Genomic DNA, 17795 nt, shown 5'->3' on the forward strand with positions numbered 1-17795 from the left:
AGAGATGACACAGATGATACAATTATGGAGTCAAAGACACTGACAGAGCTATGATAAATATGTTCAAATATGTAAAGGAAAAAGTGAACATAATAAATAAACATATGGGAAAATCTTAGGGGAGAAAAGACATCTATAAAAAAAGATGTTCTAAAACTGAAAAATACAATATCTGAAATTTTTTTTAAAAAGCACTGTTGAGCACTACAGAAAATATCAGGCAAATAAGACAGGCCACAGAAACTATGCAAACTGAAGCACAAACTATAAAAGAATAAAAATGAAAAAGGCCTCAGTTATCTATAGGTCAGTATGAAGCACAGGTAAAAAGGTCTAAAATTAAAAAAAAAAAAAATCAGCCCATATCAGCAACATAAAAGAAGCACAATTCATATAAACTCAAAGAAAGCACACTTATGTACACCATTGTCAAATTGTTAAAATTCAATGACAAATAGAAAAATCTTAAAAGCTGCCAAATAAAAAAGACACATTATATGACAGGAAAAACTAACAAGAGAAACCACTGACTTTTTAAATAAGAAAGTATACATTTCAGAAGACAGTGAAATAACATTTTAAAATACTGAAATAAAAAAAAATCAGTCTATGTAGTCAGAGATACAGAAGGACACTACATAATTCTTAAAGGGACTATCCGCCAAGACGATCTAACAATTGTGAATATCTATGCCCCCAATATGGGAGCACCCAATTACATAAGAAAACTATTAATCAAGATAAAGAGTCATATTGATACAAATACAATAATAGTAGGAGATCTTAATATGCCTCTCTCAGAAATAGACAGATCATCGAAGCAGAAAATTAATAAAGAAATAAGAGCATTGAATGAAACATTGGACCAGATGGACCTCATCGACGTATACAGAACATTCCACCCTAAAACAACAGAATATTCATTCTTCTCAAGTGCACATGGAACCTTCTCCAGAATAGACCACATACTGGGTCACAAAGCAGGACTCAACCGATACCAAAAGACTGACATTATTCCCTACATATTCTCCGATCGCAATGCTTTGAAACTGGAGCTCAATCACAAGGAAAAGTTCAGAAGGAACTCAAACACCTGGAAGCTAAAGACCACCTTGCTTAAGAATGCTTGGATCAACCAGGAGATCAAAGACGAACTTAAACAATTCATGGAAACCAATGAGAATGAAGACACCTCGGTCCAAAACCTATGGGATACAGCAAAGGCGGTTCTAAGGGGGAAATACATAGCCATCCAAGCCTCCCTCAAAAACATTGAAAAATCCAGAATACACCAGCTGTCTCTACACCTTAAAGAACTGGAGAATCAACAAATCAAACCAACTCCACATGCAAGAAGGGAAATAATCAAGATTAGAGCAGAGATCAATGAGGTAGAAACGAGAGATACAATAGAACGTATCAATGAAACTAGAAGCTGGTTTTTTGAAAGAATCAATAAGATCGATAAACCATTGGCCACACTAATCCAAAAGAAAAGAGAGAAAGCCCAAATTAATAAAATTATGAATGAAAAGGGAGAGATCACAACTAACACCAAGGAAATAGAAACAATCATCAGAAATTATTACCAACAGTTATATGCCAATAAGCTAAGCAACCTAGATGAAATGGATGCATTCCTGGAAAGCTACAAACTCCCAAAATTGAACCAGGAAGAAATTGACAACCTGAATAGACCGATATCTAGTAATGAGATTGAAGCAGTGATCAAAAACCTCCCAAAAAACAAGAGCCCAGGACCTGACGGATTCCCTGGGGAATTCTACCAAACTTTCAAAGAAGAAATAACACCAATTCTCCTGAAGCTGTTCCAAAAAATTGAAGCAGAAGGAAAACTTCCAGACTCTTTTTATGAAGCCAGCATTACCCTGATCCCCAAACCAGGCAAAGACCCTACCAAAAAGGAGAATTTCAGACCAATATCACTGATGAATATGGATGCAAAGATTCTCAACAAGATCCTAGCAAACAGGATCCAGCAGCACATTAAAAAGATTATCCACCATGACCAGGTGGGATTCATCCCTGGGTTGCAAGGTTGGTTCAACATTCGCAAATCAATCAGTGTGATAGAACACATCAATAAGAGAAGAGAGAAGAACCACATGGTCCTCTCAATTGATGCAGAAAAAGCATTTGACAAAATCCAGCATCCGTTCCTGATGAAAACACTTCAAAGTATAGGGATAGAGGGAACATTCCTGAACTTCATAAAATCTATCTATGAAAGACCCACAGCAAATATCATCTTCAATGGGAAAAAGCTTGCAGCCTTCCCGTTGAGATCAGGAACACGACAAGGATGCCCACTCTCACCACTCTTGTTCAACATAGTATTAGAAGTTCTAGCAACGGCAATCAGACAACAAAGAGAAATAAAAGGTATCCAAATTGGCAAGGAAGAAGTCAAACTCTCTCTCTTCGCAGATGACATGATTCTTTATATGGAAAACCCCAAAGACTCCACCCCCAAACTACTAGAACTCATACAGCAATTCAGTAACGTGGCAGGATACAAAGTCAATGTACAGAAATCAGTGGCTTTCTTATACACCAACAATGAAAATACAGAAAGGGAAATTAGAGAATCAATTCCATTTACTATAGCACCAAGAACCATAAGATACCTGGGCATAAACCTAACCAAAGAAGTAAAGGACCTGTACTCAAGGAACTACAGAACACTCATGAAAGAAATTGAAGAAGACACAAAAAGATGGAAGACTGTTCCATGCTCTTGGATTGGAAGAATAAACATTGTTAAAATGTCTATACTGCCTAGAGCAATCTATACTTTTAATGCCATTCCGATCAAAATTCCACCGATATTTTTCAAAGAGCTGGAGCAAATAATCCTAAAATTTGTATGGAGCCAGAAGAGACCCCGAATTGCTAAGGAAATGTTGAAAAACAAAAACAAAACTGGCGGCATCACGTTACCCGATTTCAAGCTTTACTACAAAGCTGTGATCACCAAGACAGCGTGGTACTGGCATAAAAACAGACTCATAGACCAGTGGAACAGAGTGGAGAGCCCAGATATGGACCCTCAACTCTATGGTCAAATAATCTTTGACAAAACAGGAAAAAATATTCAATGGAAAAAAGACAGTCTCTTCAATAAATGGTGCTGGGGAAACTGGACAGCGATATGTAGAAGAATGAAACTCGACCATTCTCTTACACCGTACACAAAGATAAACTCGAAATGGATAAAAGACCTCAACATGAGACAGGAATCCATCAGAATCCTAGAGGAGAACATAGGCAGTAACCTCTTCGATATCAGCCACAGCAACTTCTTTCAAGATATGTCTCCAAAGGCCAAGGAAACAAAAGCAAAAATGAACTTTTGGGACTTCATCAAGATCAAAAGCTTCTGCACAGCAAAGGAAACAGTCAACAAAACAAAGAGGCAACCCACGGAATGGGAGAAGATATTTGCAAATGACAGTACAGACAAAAGGTTGATATCCAGGATCTATAAAGAACTTCTCAAACTCAACACACACAAAACAGATAATCATATCAAAAAATGGGCAGAAGATATGAATGGACACTTCTCCAATGAAGACATACAAATGGCTATCAGACACATGAAAAAATGTTCATCATCACTAGCCATCAGGGAGATTCAAATTAAAACTACATTAAGATACCACCTAACACCAGTTAGAATGGCCAAAATTAGCAAGACAGGAAACAACGTGTGCTGGAGAGGATGTGGAGAAAGGGGAACCCTCTTACACTGTTGGTGGGAAAAGTGGTTAGTGCAGCCACTTTGGAGAACAGTGTGGAGATTCCTAAAGAAATTAAAAATAGAGCTTCCCTATGACCCTGCAATTGCACTGCTGGGTATTTACCCCAAAGATACAGATGTAGTGAAAAGAAGGGCCATTTGTACCCCAATGTTTATTGCAGCAATGGCTACAGTTGCCAAACTGTGGAAAGAACCAAGATGCCCTTCAGTGGATGAATGGATAAGGAAGATGTGGTCCATATACACAATGGAGTATTATGCCTCCATCAGAAAGGACAAATACCCAACTTTTGTAGCAACATGGACGGGACTGGAAGAAATTATGCTGAGCGAAATAAGTCAAGCAGAGAGAGTCAAGTATCATATGGTGTCACTTATTTGTGGAGCATAACAAATAACATGGAGGACATGGGGAGATGGAGAGGAGAGGGAGTTGAGGAAAACTGGAAGGGGAGATGAACCATGAGAGACTATGGACTCTGAAAAACAACCAGAGGGTTATGAAGGGGCGGCAGGGGGGTGGGGGGGGTGGGAGGCTGAGGAACCAGGTGGTGGGTAATAGGGAGGGCACGTACTGCATGGAGCACTGGGTGTGATGCCAAAACAATGAACACTGTTATGCTGTAAATAAACAAATAAAAATAAATATAAAAAAATCAATCTAGAATTCAATATAATGCACAAAAATATTTGAAAATAAAGAGAAAATAGAGACATTTTTGTTAAACAAATGCTGGGGGAATTAGTCATCATCAGACTTAACATTTGATCAATGTTAGAGAAAGTTCTTTTGAAAGAATAGATACCATAGAGAAACTCAAATTTATGTGAAGGAATAAAGATTAGGAATGATTAATATATGGTTAATATGAAATCTGCTTTTATACCTTCTTAATTTTTAAAAGACCATTGACTGTTTAAATAGTAATAACAATGTATTTTGAAGTTGATAATATATTTAGAAGTAAATGGTATAAAACAATAGGACAAATAAGGAGAAGTATATTGTCAATATATTTTACATTAAACAAGAAGGGATAGAATAGTACTTTGAGGTAGAGGGTGATAAGTTAAAAAGATTTACCTTATTTTAAAAATAAAGATGAATGAAGGAAGTGTATGTAGTTATGTAATATAGGAGATAAAGTGTATTTCTAAAGGTAGTTGAATAATCCAATAGAAGGCAATTTACTTAATTTACTTTTTACTTAATTTACTTAATGAAGCAAAATCCTGATACCCCGATACCACGCAATGGGGAAAAAAAAAGAATAAATTGTACCAAGTAAATCAACAACAAGATGAAAACTTACACCCAATCATAATCATAATTATATTATTGGGGGCGATCTGAATGCATATTTATGTCATACAAGAATTTCAGTGTTCTGTTCTCACGAAGGAAAAAGTCTTTGTGATTGAGTTTCACATTAACTGGTACTTTATTTGTTTAAAACTTAAAAATTACTGGCTAAGAAGAGATTTACTCCGGTGTATAGATTTTGCCATTTAAATTCTACTTTTTGGGGGTTTTTTGATCCTTGATAAAATTTAATCCAAGAAACAGACTAGATACATATGGAGTCAAAAACATGAACCATTAGAGAATGAAATAGGAAATCAAGAGTGATTTTCTTCTGGGGGCTCCTGGGTGGCTTAGTGGATTGAGCATCTGACTCGGGGTTTCAGCTGGGTCATGATCTCAGGGTTGTGAGATTCAGCCCTGATTTTGGCTCCTTACTCATTTGGGGGGGATCTACTTGAGATTCTCTCTCTCTCCCTCTGCTCCCCCCAGTCACATGTGCATGCTCTCTCTCTCTCTAAAACAAATAAAACCTTTAAAAAAAGAGAGTGACTTAAGTTTTGGTGACCCTCACCTTTTTTTTTTCCTTTTTTTTAAAGTTCCTTATAATGACCTTCATGAAATCACAGAGACAAGAAGTACAAGGGTGGTGGCCAGGGGCTGGAGGAGAAGGGAACAGGGAGTTACTGTTCAATGGGAAGAGTTTCTGGCTGGGATGATGAGAAAGTTCAGAAGATGGACAGTGGTAATGGTTGCACAATAATGTGAATGTACTTAATACCACTGAACTGTGAATTTCAAAATGGTTAAAATGATGAATTTATGATATGTATATTTTGCCACCATAAAAAATAAAGCATTCAACATCATTAAAAAAAAAAAGTTCCTTAAAGTCTGTAGCAGGATAAAAGGATATGGCTCTTTGAGATAAAACACACACACACACACACACACACACACACACACACACACACACAAAGGTCAGATAACACCATCCCCTTAATAATAATTTGGAATTCATCTTTATCTCCTACCTGCCCCATCAGTGAAAGTTTAATATCGTGATTTTTTTATACATCTACACTTGTGTATGTAGATATATAAACTTGGATTAGATGACAACTGATTTTTTTTTAAGTCCTGGTAGAGAAAGAAGCAATCATTTTTAATTAAAATCCTTCTGTGTTTTCTGATTGCTGTTCAACTTGTTACCACTTAGCAAAAAGCAAAATTTCCATACTGTTCAACTTAAATCTTACTGTTCTATGACTGTGGTATACCTTCTATTAAAAAGATGAAGCAGTCAATCGAGTGATTACTTTGACATAGCTTTCACTGGGAAGGGGGGTGGGCGGTGAATGGCAAAGAGAAGACCACAGACAAAAAGGTAATTAAACATGCAATGCTTTTCTTAAAAAAAGAGACAGATAGAGGGAGGGAGATGTTACTTCCAAGAAAAGGAAAAAAGCATTGAAAGCCCATGAGTCAAGCCATAGCCAAAATCATGTCCTACCTTAACAAGTAGATTGTCTTTTTTTCCCCCACTTTTTTCTTCTTCTTTTTTAAAATAAAATCTCTCTCTCTAATCAGTTGAATGTCCCAATCTTTGTTTCAGCTCAGGTCATGATCTCAGAGTCATGAGTTGGAGTGGGCTCTATGCTCTACCTGTGAGGCTGCTTGAAAATTTCTCTCCCTCTCCCTCTGCTCCTCCCACTCGGCTCTCTCTCTCCCTCTAAAATAAATAAACAAACCTTTAAAAATAAATAAAATAAAATTTCTCCCCAAACCATCATTACTTTTTTAATCCTCCCCAGACTGGGCTTCATCTTCAGACACTACATCTTCTGATTTCTGCAGTGGATGGCTTGCAGAGATTTTCTTTTCTGGGGGGGTAGCTGATTCCTCCTCTTCTTTGAGAGAAGTCTTTTCCTTTAATGTCTCTGAATTTGTGGGGTGACCTACTTTTCTTTTTGCCTTTCATAGGACTTGGCATCACTGCAGCCTTTAGCCTGTTTTGGGGCATTTTCTTTTCTCTCAGGTTTGGACTATCCTTTCTCATTTATAGGTTATTTTATTTTTATTTTTAAATTTTTTGTGTTATGTTAGTCACCATACAGTATGTCGTTAGTTTTTGATGTAGTGTTCCAAGATTCATTGTTTATGTGTAATACCCAGTGCTCCATGCAATACGTGCCCTTCTTAATACCCATCACCGGGCCAACTCATCCCCCCATCCACTCCCCTCTAAAACCTGCAGTTTGTTTCTCAGAGCCTCTCATGTTTCATCTCTCCGTCCAATTCGCCCCCTTCATTTTTCCCTCCCTTCTCCTAATGTCATCCATCTTATTCCTTATGTTCCACAAGTAAGTGAAGTCATGTGACAATTGACATTCTCTGCTTGACTTATTTCACTCAGCGTATTCTCCTCCAGTCTCGTCAATGTTGATGTAAAAGTTGGGTATTCATCCTTTCTGATGACTGAATAATATTCCACTGTATATATGGACCACACCTTCTTTATCCATTCATCTGTTGAAGGGCATCTCTGCTCTTTCCACAGTTTGGTGATTGTGGACATTGCTAATATGAACAATGGGGTGCATGTGGCCCTTCTTTTCACTGCATCTGTATCTTTGGGGTAAATACCCAGTAATACAATTACTGGATCATAGGGAAGCTCTATTTTTAATTTTTTGAGGAACATTCACACAGTTTTGAAAAGTGGTTGCACCAATTTGCATTCCTACCAGTAGTGTAAGAAGGTTCCCCTTTCTCCACATCCTCTCCAACATTTGTTGTTTCTTGGCTTGTTAATTTTTGCCATTCTAAATGGCATAAGATGGTATCTCAATGTGGTTTTGATTTGATTCTCCCTGAAGGCTAATGATTATGAACATTTTTTTTCATGTGTCTGTTGGTCATTTGTATATCTTCACCGAAGAAGTGTTTGTTCATGTATTCTGCCCATTTTTTGACTTGATTATTTATTTTGGGGGTGTTGAGTTTGGGAAGTTCTTTATAGATCTTGGATATCAAAATGGATGAAAGACTTCAATGTGAGACAGGAATCCATCAAAATCCTAGAGAAGAACATAGGCAGTAACCTCTTTGACATCAGCCACAGCAAGACTTCTTTCAAGGCACATCTCCAAAGACAAAGGAAACAAAAGCAAAAATGAACTTTTGGGACTTCATCAAGACAAAAAGCTTCTGCACAGGTTTGGGCTTCTTAACCATCTTTTGTTTTTTTTCTTTTTTGAGCTGCTATAGTCATTTCCATCATCATGTTCCACCAAGAAATCATCATTGCTGCCAGAATCTTCCCTCTGGAATGATGTCTCATCCTCCTCTTCTTGTTCTTCTCCACTGCCCACATCTTCCATGAGCATCTCTCTTTGTTTGGAAGCTGCTTTTGAGACTGCCTGCCTTGCTGGAGCACATTCTTATGGGCTTCTTTCTCATCTTTGCTGTCTTCTGCTGAGTGAGAATCACCCTTGGTCTTCATATATTTTTCTTCTGAGTCCTCACCATCTTCCTGTGAACTCTTTTCCAGATCATCTCTTATTTTTGCTTCTCTGGGAGATGATTGAATTTTCTTAGCTGGAAGGCCTCGATCTCTGTAATAGTTTTCTTGGCATCATTAAATTCCTGACTCCAAATAATCAATGACCTTTATATTTCTGACAGGCTGAGATGCTGTTGAAACAGGACTGAATCAAGAAACCAAAGACCAGAAACTCCCACCCTCTAACCACCATACACTCAGCGTACTCTCCTCAACTTTGGCCCATGGTGTTGCTGCTGAATCTTGACCTGCTGGCTTCTCAAAATCCACTTCTTCTTGGTTCAGGGCCCCTTAATCAGATGAGCCCCCTCACAACCCACCCCCATACTCTATTCTCTCATCTCTTCAAAATGGATGACTCAAACTAGCCCTCATAATTATATTAAATGCTAGTGGACTAGACATTCCAATTAATAGATAGATATATCCAATCTACCAGGAACACAGAAAAATGTTCAATCCCTAAAATGTCACCATTGAAAGAAGAGACCAAACAGCCACTTACTGTCAATTTCACATTAGACGTTCCCCCCCTTTCACCCTGACATTCATTGTGACTAGTGTTGACATATATTTGGATTATTTTCTGCTTCATAGGACTTTAGCCAGTTCCAATATCCAAGTATTTACAGAACATTATATTTTCAAACATAAACAGTGCCCAAAACCAAAGGACTACATTTATAGCAAGAAGTATGGTAATAGGCACACAGCAATGGAACCCACTGGTCTTAATGCATACACAACCCCCAGAAGCTACCAAACTGACCTTTCAATAGAGTGGCTTATTGAGGTTGCAACTGAGGCACAAGTTCAGCTATGTCACTATGTGCAGATGAGTACCATCCTCAAGGATGTAATATACACTCTTAATTGGCAACGAATGTATGGTGCTATGTCGTCAATTAATAGAAATTATGAGTCTAGAAATCAAGATGCAAAAGTGAAAGTGTTTACCTGTTTACCATCACTTTTCTTAATCCATGCTTCTGGTCCTTGCAACACTAACCTCAGTAAAGATCTTTGGAAACCCTGGTTTTCCAAGTAGTTAACTCTTCTAATTGGTTCCAGCAAGGGTCTTGAAAGGATTCTATTCAAAGCCCCCTTTCCAGCCAAGCTTATAGATAAATCTTGTAGGTGTCTGTACTTGACCCTAACTCTGTTCTTCTAGGTCGTGGTGCCCACGTTCTCAGAAAATAGACCACGACTACAAAACATACTCTCCTACAGCTGGACCACAACCCACATCGAGGATAAGCCCTTGACAGAGCCCCTTGAAAAAACTGGTCACCTCCTTCTCCACCTGGCCAAGAGTTGACCCCCTCCCCCATGGGTGTAGCTATAAACCTCTCATATCTTTAAAACCCCTTAAAAGGCCCAGCATGATAGAAACTCAGAGCCAACATGTCTGGCACCTCTCCTCTTTCAGAGAATGAATAAACCCCATCCTGCTTGTCACTCCAGTCTTGGTGCAATTCTTTACCAACGCTGTCACCCTAACAAGTCTCAATTGATTGTATTATCTGGCTGTTGTCTGAGAACTTTGAACTCAGCACCCAAAGAGAAGAAGAAACATGGGGGAGTCACAGACCTGAGGGATAATGTCCCTGATTATCACAAGGAGGTAGAACTACTGTTGCACAATGGAGGAATAAATTTAGCACTCATACAGCACACCTGAGCTTTTTTTGGTGCCCCCCCCATTTGTCAAATAAATAAGCATAGCAGCCACTTCCAAAGAATGGCATGGTAATCAGGCTCTCAGTACCCTCAGATATTAGGTTCTTCATCATGCCACTAAGTAAGCTTTCTAAATGAGTTTAATTTCTAGCCAAAGGTAAGGGGAATCTTGAATGGCTAGAAGAGGATGGAGATGATGAAAATCAGTTGTGGCCAAGAGACTGGCTTCAGTGGGAGAGGCTATAGATTATCTCACTAAACTTCCTATGACACATTTGCTCTGGGAAATAAGGCCCAACAGAGTCCTAATGGAACTGTTTCCAGAAATTTTACGAAGTTAGGTGGATTCAAAGGATGAACTACAGTGGATGCAGTCCTGTACAACCCAGAACACCAGCCTTTGGTACTGAAGGAATTACTCTCCTAGCATTGTTAGGAGATAGCTGTCAGATGTGATCCATCTCGGCAAATTGCTGTCAACTAGAGAGAACAAACTTATTCAAGCCTACATGTCCTCCTAGTACAACCTCAAACCAACAACTGATTGATAAGGGCCTTAAAAGTTCAGTCACTTTGCTCCAGTTCAGAACTTTGCAAGTCTATCCCAGACTTCGATATTCCCATCAGATGAATGGGTACCTTTGTGGTAATTGCATTTTAACCCAACTGCTCCTTCTAACTAATCCCTATTCCACTGCTTTTACCATAGGTAGGTATTTATGCCAAGAGAATGCTCTGCAATAAACATTCTGCAAGTTAATGTGTCTCGGAGTTTGGATCTGTAACTCCGATACACAGAGAAATACAAATGTTTTGAAGAAAAGAAAATAAAGAACATCTCAGTAAGTGAAAATATACATTAAATTAACAGATTGTGAGTGTCCATATTGCTAAGGTGTTCCATAGTATCCTTTGGATCAAGTGATTCCATTAAATTTTTCTTGCAATTTTTCTATAGAACTTGGGAAAGAGATTCTAAATTATATTTGTAAATAATAAGTATCGAGATGGTCTAAAACAATCCTGACAAAGATGAGTTTGGAGGATTTATAATATATGACTTCAAGACTTAGAATAAGGTACATCAATCAAGACAATTTAGGTCTGTATAAGGATGAACAAATAAATTAAATGAAAATAAAGATACTTAAACCTATTACATACACTCAATTAATTAATTTTCAACAAAGACATTAAATGCAATACTGTGGATAATAAAAATCTTCTTGCCAAAAGATGCTAAAATAGGCAATATTCATAAGGAAAAAAGAGAACATTGATCCCTAACCACTATTTTTAAAAGGATCACTGGAGATGGATTGTGGATCTAAAAATACTCATCCAAATCATAAAGTTTATAAAAGAAATTGTTGGAGAATTTCCCCAACCCCTTCAACTTTCTTAGAACACAAAATGCATGAACCACCAAAAGAAAAAAAGATAAATTGAATTCCATCAAAATTAAAACAGTTGCTCATCCAAAAACACCTGTTTAAAAAAAAAAAAGTGAAAAGGTGAGCCACATCCTGGGGAAGATATTCAGAACACTTGTATCTGGCAAAAGAATTGTATCCAGAATATATATAGATCTCTTACAATTAATTAACAACAATAAAAGAACCAAAAATTTTTAAATGAATATAAGACTTGAATAAACACCATACAAAGGAAAATAAAGGAGATATACAAAAGACAAATAAGCACCTATAAAGTGCTCTGTATCATTAGCCATCAAAGAAATGTAATTTCAAAACACCATGAGTTATCACTTCACAAACTCGAATGGTTATAATTAGAATGTTTGACAATCTGAAATACTGGTGTTTTGGAAGAACCAACATTCTCATACATTGCTGGTGGAAAACTGGCTATGTCTTAAAAAGTTAAACACAGATCTAGCCTTTAATTTAGCAATCCCATTCCTTGGTATTTGCTCAAATAAATATATGTCAAACAAAAGATTTCTTTAAAAATATTCCTGGGAGCTTTATTCATGATGGCTCAAAGCTAGAAACAATACAGATATTCATCAAAAGTAAAATAGATAACCAAATGGTATATTTATTTGTACAATGGAATACTATTCGGTAATAAAAAGAATGATTGAAGAACTTGGATGATTCCACTTAAGAACTTGGATGATTCCAAAAAATATTCTCCATTTATGTGAATTTTTGTAAAGACAAAACTGATGTTATGATAGCAATTTGACAATACTTGCCTCTGAGGGTTTAATTGACTCAGGAAGGAAAGGAAGAAACTTCCTGGGGAGTTGAAAATATTCTATCTTCATAGGGGCGTAGGTAGCACAGGCACATGCATTTGTCACATACTCTATACTTAAGATGAGTTTATTTCCTTGTATAAAAATTATACCTCATAAAAATTTAATAGGAAATAGAATTAAATGTCAGGAAGCCACTAAGAGGCAACACATTGGAATATTTCTGGGAAGGTCAAAGCCAAATTATAAATAGGTTATTTTTAATGACCCATAACTCAGTGTGGTCTTCTTTTCCTCCTTATAAAATGTTTTATTTCTTCTTGTCAGCCAGTAGATAACTGGTGAGCATCCACTATGTACGAAACACTGTAATCTCAGGTTTCCTATGCCTGATAGCTCATGGCAGATAGCTAGTTAATTAAGTTACATCTGGCTTGAACTTAATATCCTTCCTTTTCTTTATCATTTGTAAGAACATTAAGAAAATTGACATGGAAGAAAAAAATCAACTGTTGAACATAGTTCCATCAGTGATACAACAAACAGTTGGGGACATGTTTTTGTTTGGGAAATTCCTAGCCCCTCATGAAATAAGTGAAGTCATATTCTTCAACTTGAATCTTCAATTCTCAAAGAGTTTAATGAAAGCACAAAAATAAAGTAAGAGTCGTCAAGGTTAGAGTTTTACTTCACTATCATGGTGAGCATGCCTTGCTGGAAGTTTAAGCATCGTGGGAAGAACTTGATAAACATGTGGATTTTGAGTCCCTATCTTGAAAACTACTTTAGTATGACTATGACACTGGGTTCTTAAAATAGGATTACAAAAAAACTAGGTGTTAGACATAAATACAGAAAAAAATGTGTGAAAAAAAAGGACTATTTGGAAGATTGTTACAGATTTTGTCCCTGCAAACTTTGTATGTTTAAAGCTAACACCAAATGTACTAATATTTGGAGGTGAGGCCTCTGGGAAGTGGTTAGGTCATTAGGGTAGAGTCCTGGTGAATGCAATTAATCCTTATAAAAGAGACCACAGTAAGATCCCTTTCCCCTTCCCACCACACAGGGACACAGACATTGAAAAGACAGCCATACATGAACCAGGAAGCAGAACCTCACCAGGAAATCTGCCGGTGCCTTGATCTTGGACTTCCCAGCCTCTGGAACTGGAAGAAATAAGTTTCTGTTCTGTTACAGCAGCTTGAGTAGATTAAGAGAGAGATCATCACAGACAAAAACCATGGCTGTGTGAATGATTTTTCTCCTCCCAGGATTTATACCTCCCTCTTAGTTCTCTTTTGTCTCTATTTCAGCCCCCAGGGACACCATATTGTCTCCTTGCTGCAAGACCCAGAAACGGACAAAAACTCCTTTTCTATTTTGCTCCTTAGTTAACAAGGAAAAGCTAAAATTTTAAATAACCTTACCAAGAACTAAGGAGAAAGTAAAGGAAACTAAAGAAAGTGCAAAATTAGAAAAGGCTCAGTCTAATAAAATACAGATTTCTGATTCAAACATAGTTAAATTGAAGCCACAAGTTAACTGGTCCAATTTACCAACATTCAGACCAGGGTTTTGCTCACTTCCTCCAACACATTCTACTGATTAGAGATTTATCTAGGTTTGGGGAAAAAAAAAAAGAAAGAACTCCTTTTAAATTTATGAATTATTACTTATGGAAGCTAAGTCTATTATAGATTTTAATTAAACGTTCTTTTTTTGTTGTTGTGTACAGTTGTTTTTTGTTTTTTGTTTTTTCTAATACAAAGCTGAGCTAACTGGGGAGGAACAGGGTTAAACAGACAATTTTACAGCAAAAAAACACAGTAGGGAAACAGGTCCGAGTCTAAGCTTTTAGCAACTCCTTGCGTGTCCATGCTGTAGGCCTGAAGTGCCCTATAAAAAGCAACTAGTCCTTTTTTCACTCAGAGTCTTTCTTTAGTCCCCTGTTTAAAGACTCTCCTTCTCTTCTCCTGGCTTTTAATTCTCTTTGTATGGCTTCTTCTGAACAGTGACTGAGTTGGCCAGTCTGTGACTTGGCTGTAAATTACTCCCCTGCAAGTTTCCTCTCATTTGATTGGCTTCAATCTCTATAGTCTGGCCTCTTCCCTGATCTTGGCCTAGACTCCAAAAAACACTGCACTACAGCTTACTCTGTGCTGAGGGGCTCCTCCTTGTCTGAAAGTTGACTCAGATGCATGAGGAGATGAAATGCAGAACTCTGTATGAGCAAATCGCTATCAGGGCACAGAGTATGAGTAAGGGTTGTGTGGGGGTGATTCGAAGTTGAAAAGGAATAAAGAAAGGCAAGTGAGAGACTGTTAGAATTTTGTCTGACCCTGGGAATTACATCAGCTCATGACACACATCAAATCATTTTGGTTTCTCTGATGACGTGAACTGGAGGTTTCTGACCTCAGGGATGTCTGAGTTATCTTGGTTCCCCACACACTTCCCTGCATTTCGTCTATCACCTTGAAGGGACCTTCTTTCTCCCCTTCCTGGGATTTAATCCTTGGCTTTCTGCTCTTTTCTCTGAGCTCTATTTAAATCACCCTCTGTCACATTTTCAAATTCTGTGTATGCATTTTCAAATTCTGTCCCTATGTTTTCAATTTCTAACGCTGTAGTGTATGCTCAGCACACTTCCTCCCACTCTCTATTTTCCTTGAAAACAAATGTCACTTGACCTATGGTTCCCAATAGCTACCTTCCTCCTGCTGATAGAATTATTTGCTGACAAATTTATTGGAAAGACAAGAATTATTTGCTGACAAAATTATTTAAAAGATTTTACATCCAAAGCATATGTATTCTTTCTGTAGTTTTTTACATACCACCATCTGGTTTCTATTCCTGCTTTATCTCCCTCTACATTCTCTCTTAGACCTCTTTGCTGCATTAAAAACAAGAAAAGCTTGACTGAAGACCATGAAAATCTTTGAGTAAACTTCCCTTCTTCCTGAGTTGCTTAAACCAAGTGGAGCTGGGATATATTAGAAAAAAAGTAGTGCTAATAAAGCCAGGTTTGAACTGGAAAGCTGTCCCCCTCCCAGTCCAAGTTAGTATGACTTCATTGAGGTCTTACCACATCCCAGACGCTTTATTTAAATGCTAGAGAAGTAAAGGTGAGGGGGGAAAGGTTTTTTTAATTCTTAAATGATAATTGAATTCTTGAAAAGAATTCAAGAAATTATCATGTGTATTTTATCTGGTTGAACTTGAGTTCTAAAACTCCATTTGCAAGGGCCTAATAGAAATATCCTTGCCACAATCTCAATATCTACAAAACTGAACTCATTAGCCTCCCTTCAATTGTTCCTGAAAATTGCATTTTATGTTTTACTAATGCTACTCCTTATCACATTTTTATCTCTTTCTTACATCCTTTCATGTATAAGCAGTCACCAGTTACATTTTCGGAGATCTGAGTACTATACAGGTAATGCTTCTCCTGGAATTGATTTATTGAGTTAAGTTTTGCTTTTTAAGCCTACATAAGAATAATGTAGCATCATTAATGTCGGAAAGTTGAAATTTAAGGTTGAGAGCATTAGGAAATACAAAGTGGGATATTTTATGTTAAAAAAGAAATGACCCACCCATGAAAAAGATTTAAAAATTGTGAAACTTCCTGAACCTAACAAAAGAGGAAATTAACATTTTGACAATCATCATGGGAACTATAGCACACTTTTCCAGAAACTAGCATATAAAATAAAGCAAAATTTATAAGGCAAGGGAGAATTTAAGTAATATAAAAAGTAAACACTACTTCATTCAAAAGGCAATACATGTTCAGTTGAAATGCACATACAATATTTACCAAAAAATGACCACATATAAAGTCATGAAAGAAGGCCCCAAAAGTAAAAATTAAGAAAATTATTTTAAGCATACACGTTATATTCACTACTAAAGCAAAAAAATAGTTAAAATTCAACAAACTTTCAATAAAAGAAATAAAAATCAAAATCTTCTGGCAAACTTGGAAGATAATAGAATTCTTTCTTTCTGATAGTGATTATTTACTGGAAGTCCAAGATGCACATCACGCCAGAAACAGCTAACGGAAATCATTTCCCACCTTCCTACTAAAATCAGAAAAAGGATTATAACTTCTACCACTACTACTACTATCTACCATTATATTAAAGGTCTTAGCCAATGCAATAAAATTAGAAAAGAAATGAAATTGGAAAGATAAATTTTATATATCATTAATATATACGAGAAGGGAAAACTAATATCCTTATAATAGAACCAATAAGTGAGTTTATTAATAAAGGAGGATTAGAATATAACATATAAATAACAATAGCTTTGTTGTTAGCATATGGCATACGGCAGGCCAATATGAGATAAAAATAGTCATGTTCACAGTAATAATAAAAAGTATAAAGTGCTTAAGAGCATACTTCATAAAAAAGATTAGTATTCAACTTATGACAGCAGAAAAATTTCACAGTAAATTCGCAGAAAACAAAATTTAAAAATATGTTAAAATTTATGAAATTAAAAATTCAAACATGACCAATAAAAGTAAAACTGGATTATATGAAAAGATTTAACTTAACAGCAAAAATATTAGATAAGACTGACTCAGGGAAAATAAGAAAAGGCTTAGGTAAAATACAAAAAATGAAAAAGAAGTATTTAGAGATAGAACAGAGATTGAAAAATTGAAAAGAAGATATTTTGACTTCTAAAGAGAAAATTATGAAATATACAGAATGGAATAATTACTCCTGAAAAAATAAAGAGATATAACATCTCCATTGATGGCAAATTTCAACATAGTTTTTTTTTAACTAATATAAAAATGTCTTCAAAATATAAATCAATAAAATGAATATCCAACATGATTTAATAAAATTTTGCAGGCTGATTTTCAATTTCATATAAAAAATTAATTTTTAGGAACCTGAAGATGAATAAAAAGGACAATCTATCCTACCATAGTCAAATATACTTCTAAAATAACTGTGGTATTTATGCACGGATAGCAAAATCTTAAAACTAAATAAAACATTCAGTGAGACTCATAATGAAGTATTTTAAAAAGATGGTATTTCATATCAGTGAAGAAACATTGTTCCATAAATGTTCTTGAAAATTAGCTGAATATTTGTGCAAATAAGTTAGCTCTCAACTCAGACTCATCACAAATTTAAATTTTAGGTGGATTCAAGGAAAACATAAAACAAGTTATTATAAAATGTAAGATAATGCTTTCTTG

General features: G+C 36.3%; 1 pseudogene; it reads right to left on the minus strand.

The window, feature by feature from the left end:
* Positions 1-6884: 6884 nt before the first annotated feature.
* The window catches only part of LOC123940786, a 31679-nt pseudogene continuing 20768 nt past the window's right edge, over positions 6885-17795 (minus strand).

The sequence above is a fragment of the Meles meles genome, chromosome 4 (genome assembly GCF_922984935.1).
Source record: "Meles meles chromosome 4, mMelMel3.1 paternal haplotype, whole genome shotgun sequence".
NCBI lineage: Eukaryota > Metazoa > Chordata > Mammalia > Carnivora > Mustelidae > Meles > Meles meles.